Source organism: Macrotis lagotis, chromosome 1, assembly GCF_037893015.1.
Source record: "Macrotis lagotis isolate mMagLag1 chromosome 1, bilby.v1.9.chrom.fasta, whole genome shotgun sequence".
Taxonomy (NCBI): Eukaryota; Metazoa; Chordata; class Mammalia; order Peramelemorphia; family Peramelidae; genus Macrotis; species Macrotis lagotis.
This window is the reverse complement of record NC_133658.1, coordinates 34766689-34773459: the sequence shown is the minus strand read 5'-3', so window position 1 is coordinate 34773459 and position 6771 is coordinate 34766689. Positions and strand designations below refer to the sequence as shown.

The window sequence follows — 6771 nt, the reverse complement described above, 5'->3', positions numbered from 1 at the left end:
TAGGGTGTGCATGGATTCCATGACATTAAAAGAACTTTTTCAACTCTTTAGCATCCATGAGTCTGGGCTCATGTCTTATGTCAAATCTCAAATTTTCATTTTAAGCTTTTCTTCTCTGACTCCTAGGTGAATTCTCTAATTCCAGATAAGCTATAAATTCTATTTTCCCTTTAAACCAGGATATTCTAGTCCCTTTTCTATCCAGGACTCCTCTCATCCTATTACAAGTTAAACAGAGGTGGGTTAGAGGTATGGAGAAATAGAGCTAAGTAAATTCTCCTGGAAACACCCAATTGGAAATGATTAGATCAATCAAGAGCAAAGTATATTATAGGGGCTTCTCAATGTTACATGCAGAATATTTACCATTTGTCATATTCCTTAACTGGCTGCCTCATCTTCTCAAAGTAAGTCTGAAGAAGGTTCATATACTCATCCAGTGATATGAGGGTGACCTGGAAAAGCTCATTAATCTGCTTCCTAATGACAGAAGAGAATAACATTGAAGGACAAAGTTCCTGGAAGCCAACATCCCACCTGGAGATATTCTTTGTTTTTGCAAGGCAAAGGAGTCAAGTGACTTGCCCAAGGTCAAATGTCTGAGGCCAAATTTGAACTTAGGTCCTCCTGATTCCAGGGCCAGTGCTCTATCTACTGTGTCACCTAGATGCCCTAGGAGATATTCTTTTTTTTTTTTTAGATATTCTTAATATCCAAGTCACCTTCTTGAAGCTGACACATTCATTCTCTGTTCACTTATGGGTTTCTTCTTCATACCTGAGACATAGTGCAACCTTTGGTCCCTTTGGGGACCCATAAGATGAATCAGAGACCTTCTCTCCAGACCACTGGCAATTTTACTATGATCTACTCATCCAGAAGGAGAAACAATTTACTGCTAAGTGATGAATGAAATTGAAATATTATATTTATTCAAATATTCCTCCTTTGGGAATCAGATACATCAGCATACAAGTTAGGGAGGAGGGGGACTATATTAGAATAATAATGCTCAGACATTATGAACCCTGGTTCAGGGTGGACTGCTCTGGGAATAAAGACTCCAAACAATAGTTCTGATAGAGCAGAGCCTTCGATGGTTTTGTAAAAAAAGTGGAGACAGAGCTATGAACAAGGAATCTGGCAGCTACATACACTTGAACCAAAGAGAACTGAATCACACAACAGTTTGTGCTTTGCTTAAAATAGTTCTGAACAACCTTTGGAGGATGGAAGAATATGCAATAATAATCCAACTTGCTAACAACCCACTGGCCAAACTATTTGAATAAGAATTATTAGACTGTTCAAAAAGTAAAAAACCCTAAAAACAGAGGCTGTGACTTTTGGTAAGAGAGCTGTCTCCATAAAGAAGAAATTTCCTTTTTGTTTTTTTTTTCTTTTGGCAAGGCAATGGGGTTAAATGACTTGCCCAAGGTCACATAGCTAAATGAGTATTAAGTGTCTGAGGCTGGATTTGAACTTAAGTCCTCCTGATACCAGGGCCAGTTATTTATTCACTGTACCCTCCAAGCTGCCCTGAGGAATTTCTTGACAGAATCCCAGAAATATTAGTGGAAGCACATAAAAAAGTCAATTAAGTCAGTCAACAAACTTTTTTTAGTGCTTAAAATGCAGTAAGCATCAGAGATAGAAAAGAAAGGCAGAAGGAGGAAAAAATCTGTGTAGAACGGACTCCTCGTGAGAAGAAAAAATTTAAGTATTTTCAAAACTCCAAATTAAGATATAAAGAGGGGAAAAGTATAAATAAATAACTATTATTCAGGTTAGTGAGGCCTCTGTCTAAGGGTCAAGGGACCATTATGCTTCTTTATTTACATATTCTTTATGTATTTATGTTTCTTTAGGGACAAAGGTGTTCCCCAGATAGTCTGTCCCTGACTTAGTTTGCTGAAGATGCTCCACCCCTCTACCCTACCACTTCCAGGTTGATCCCACCACCATCCTCTTCTCTCTCCCTTGTCTTTTGAGTTGTCCAACTGGAGAGTTACATCCCCCAACTCAATGTCCATCTTCTCCTTTTCATTCTTGAGAGTATCCAGGTGCCTCTCAAGTTTATTTATATGTGATTCAAAGAATGGCTCCAGACTCTCAGGAAACTTAGTGTTCTGGCCTTGCTCCTGAAGCAGGGCCCACTTGGTCTCCAATATGTTGTTCTGCTACTCCAGGAACCACACCTTAGGTCATGGGATCATAATTCACATGGTAGGGATAAGGAATGCCTTGCTCTTCACCCACCCCAATCTGGAAAATCCACTTAAATTTTTTGATACTTCCTTTGTACCAGAGAAGAAGTCTGAATTATTATAATAAAAAATAAAATATATTGATATTATACAATACTATCCATTGATTTTATGCATCTCTGAATTTCTAAACTTTTTCTGTGACATCTACTAACTTTTGTATGCCTTCCATAAAATTCTCAAAAAATTCCTATTTAATTTCTAATGCCAACCTGTACTACATAGGGAATGTTGCTATGTCAAAGGGATAACTATTGAGATATGGAAAATCAATATAGTTCAACCCCTCCACTTTCCAGAGACCCAGGAAACATAATGATTTATCCTCGGTCACACAATTAGAAAATAGGAGAGTCAGAATTCAAACCCAGTTTCCCTAGTTCCAATTCTAATGGTCTTTCCATTTGTGACATTTTACAAGAAAGGAAAGAAAGGACTTGAGTAATCCTTGCATGGCAGTGGGAAGGGACCCAAGCCCCAGTCTCAGCCCAGTGATCCTTCTATAACTTGGTCTACCCATAACAATACCCATTTGCACCTACATTGCACTTGGAATTCACCCATCTGAGGTAGGTAGTATAAGTAACATTATTGACAGTTTACTCATGAGAAAAGCAAGGCTCATGAACATTAAATGGTTTGCTCGGGATCACACAACCAATGGGCAGGGCTCAGACCTGCATGCACATCAAATACCCTCCCCTACCTTGATTTGATAGTAATTTTCTGCTCTTAAGACTGGAGTGGGGTAGAATTTTTCTGTGGTGGAAGACCCTTAAGTGCTCTTCCTAGAAATTATTCAGGAAGGGATTGGACACTTCTATCCTTCAAATAGTCCCCAATTCTACTCAAAGGGAACATAAACAGAGAATCTCTTGTATGAGTTCCCAGTTGAGCCATCTCATTAGAGTCAAGAGTCACTAAGGGAGAGGGTAAGGAAGACAGGAGATGAATTGCCTCATGATTTCACCTTTCTTCTATTCCCTGTGGTTTCTGTCTGCACAGAATCATAAAATCCTTTATTGCCACAGGCAGAGAAAGCCAAGGCACAGGTATTCCAAACTCAGCATCCATGGAGGCAAGGGAGAGAGAGTTGAGAGAGAGAAATACCAAATGACCATCGGAATAACCAAAAATCTATAGTGACCCTAGATTTTCTACTGCCTCAGGTATCATGTTACACATAGAAGCATATTACAGCCACAGACAGGAAATTTGAATTCACCAAATGGCTAGTCACTCAGCCTCGCTGAGACTTAGTTTTCCAATCAGTAAAATGAGTATGGGGGGTGGCTAGGTGGCACAATGGATAGAGCACTGGCCCTGGGGTCAGGAGGACCAGAGTTCAAATCTGACCTCAGACACTTAATAATTACCTAGCTGTGAGGTCTTGGGCAAACCAGTTAACCCCATTTGCCTTGCAAAAAACAACAAAAAAAAATGGGTATAATAGTTCCTACCCTATCTGCTCCCAGCCCCAGGATCAGATGAGATCATAGATATGAAAATATCAATGTACCATAAAAATAGTAACTGTAACTCAACAAAACCCTTTCTTTATGATGACCCTGGAAAGTAGTCAGTAGAAATAGTATCATTCTCATTTTACAGTTGTGGAAACTGAGGCACAGAGTGGTTGCCTTAGTAGTATATATCTGAGGTTCAAACCTCTATCACCCAATTCCAAGCCTAGATATCTTTCCACTAGGCAATATTGCCTTCCAGATGGGTGTAAGGATTGTTAAGATACCATCCATATCTTCTCAAATGAAGTATGTGACCCAGCACTTGTCAGAGATGTGATTGGACAGGTGGGGAGGGGGCAGGGCTGAGGCTTGGAAGGCAGACATAGGATGGTGAATAAGAATATTGGGTACCTCCATCCCCTTTCCCCTTCTCAAGGTTTTCATCACACCTTTACTAGAAGACCTGCTGGGCAGTCACTTGCCATGAGACAATTCACTGAACCCTAACTGCCACCCATTGTTCTGAGTTCTAGCTTTCTGGGGCTAGGTAAAACAATTCCAATTCATGCCTCTTCCCAAAAACAGTTCTTTAAATTCTTAAAGACAACTGCGAGCTGCTCTATGACCGTCTCCATGGCCCTCAACATTTCCTCTCAACAACCATGGAAGTGGAAATAGAGTAAATAAGGTCACCATTCCCATTTTACAGATGAGAAAACTAGAAATAAAGTAATTTGCATATCCAGATTTTGAATTCAGATCTCCTGAATCCAGATTCAGAATTCTTTCCACAACTCCTTTAAAGGAGTAGCCAACCAGTGTTGGTGGAATGAGGAGAAGAAGAAACTAAAGGCGGGCCAGGCTAGGGTAGGGGCCAGACCCATTCTGGGTCTAGGGTTTGTCTCTTAATAGTCTTAGATACAATTCCAGATGTTTCCAACCCCCTTCACCCTTTCATCCTCCCACTCTCCCCAGCTCACCTTATCAATGAAAGAGGCCAATTCATTACTGAGGAACTCCATCTGCTCCCGTTCTTGCATTCTCATCCTCTGAATCTCAGGACCAATTTCTATGCTAAGGGGGTTAGCACATTTTAGTTGACAGTCACCTCCTGGATGCCTCTGGTGAGACCCCAAAGTTTGACCTCGAGGTGCCCAGACCTAAAAAGCTATGAGCTCCAACCCCCAATCCTCCAAAGGGTCTCCCTTGGGATGTTCTCTGAACTATACAAATAGAGATGCTCCTGTTAGCATTCAAATTGTAGAGGTTGTGATTTCTAAAGCTATTTTTGGGACTGCCACAGGTGGCACCCCTGAGTCTGTTCCCACCTTTGGATACTGTTGAGATGCTGAAGTTGGTGTGGGTATCTGTGCCATCCATGCCACAGTTACCAGAGACCAAGGAAGAGTTGAAGCTCCCTTTGGTGCTATAGGTGTAGTGAGACATGGTGGCCCATGTGGATACTGGGGAGGAAGATGAGTATAGTTGAGTCAAGTTGAGAGGGCAGTGAAGATGATGGGAGTGTAAGGCCAGGACCCTTTTATCTGTTTCCAAGAAAGGTGATTTATGAACTCCCACAGACTCTCCTGCTCCTTTGCCCAAGGATGAGAGACAGAGAGCGGGAAGACACTTTTCTCTCACCTCCTACACTTTTCCCAACTTGGAACACGCCTCCAGGTTCCCACTACTGTCTCCCATTCCTGCCCCAACACCTTGGTCACAGACTCAGATTTCTGTGTCCCAGCCAAGATTCCTATCAACAGAGCCTTTTCTGTTCTATAGAGTTTGTTCCTCAGTCCTGTTGTAAGAAGAGTCAAATGGCCTTAGGGCAGGGCAAGGTGGTAAATTAAGTTGGGTAACAGAGCTGAAGAAGATCAGATGCCCAAGGCAGCTACAGTTTCACCCTCCCCGGCAGCCCATGGAATGAGGTTTCTCTTTTCTCCGTCAGATTCGGAGCCCTTAGATGGGGACCATGACTGACACCTTCAAATACTGGTATAGAAGCTCTTGGGTGATGTGAACCCTTGGGTCTTTGCTTTGTACCTCCAGCACCTAACAAGGTGACTGGCATGATGGTGGCAGGTCCTGAACAAAATGCCTGTGGCTGATCGATTCATTGCCTACAGAAGAAGGAGTCCATTGGCTCTAGGCCCTGGAGAAGAGAATTAGGAGAAACAAGGAAGGGCCTGTTTTAGAAGCCTTCACATCACTGCAGCTTAAAAAATCATTGAATTGAACTGGACTAAATGATTTGGGTCAAAGCTGCAATGGAACAAATTTCACCTTGTTATAGGAAGCAGCTTCCTTTTTATATGTTTTGAATTTTAACTACAAAAAAGAGAATTTCCAAATACATAGCTTTATACAAATAGAAGATTAATAAGAAAATGTGTTCATTTTATACCATTTGCTTTTTTTAAAAGTATATAATAAATTTCATGCTACTTTCTTTTTTTATGCAAGGCAATAGGATTAAGTGACTTGCCAAAGACACAGCTAGGTAATTATTAAGTATCTGAGGTCAGATTTGAACTCAGGTCCTCCTGACTCCAGGGCCAGTGCTTGCCACCTAGCTGCCCCTCATGTTACTTTCTAAATGTTGTTTGTCTATGCTTCCCTTTCTCCTGTGTAGCTTAAAAAATAGTTCGATTTCTTTCTTTCTCTCCATATATGTATATATGTGGAGGAACATACACACACACACACACACACACACCCCAACATAGGAAATCTTTTTTTTTTTAAAGTTTTTGCAAGGCAATGGGGTTAAGTGACTTGCCCAAGGCCACACAACTAGGCAATTATTAAGTGTCTGAGGCTGGATTTGAACTCAGGTACTCCTGACTCCAGGGCCATTGCTCTATCCATTGTGCCCACCTAGCTGCCCCCTTGAGCTGATTTGTAATAATATATTGATCACATACATCCTGCAATTTCTATACTTGTAATATTCAAATATATTCAATTTGCCCATCCACTGTGCCACCCCAAGTGAAGATTATTTATTGAGACAATGTAGAAGCAATTGCCGTTAAAGT

At 41.2% G+C, this 6771-nt stretch overlaps 1 pseudogene; it reads right to left on the bottom strand.

Annotated features, from left to right (window-relative positions):
* Positions 1 to 362: 362 nt before the first annotated feature.
* LOC141499469 (keratin, type II cytoskeletal 79-like) lies at positions 363 to 5804 on the bottom strand (annotated as a pseudogene).
* Between the last annotated feature and the right edge of the window lie 967 nt (positions 5805 to 6771).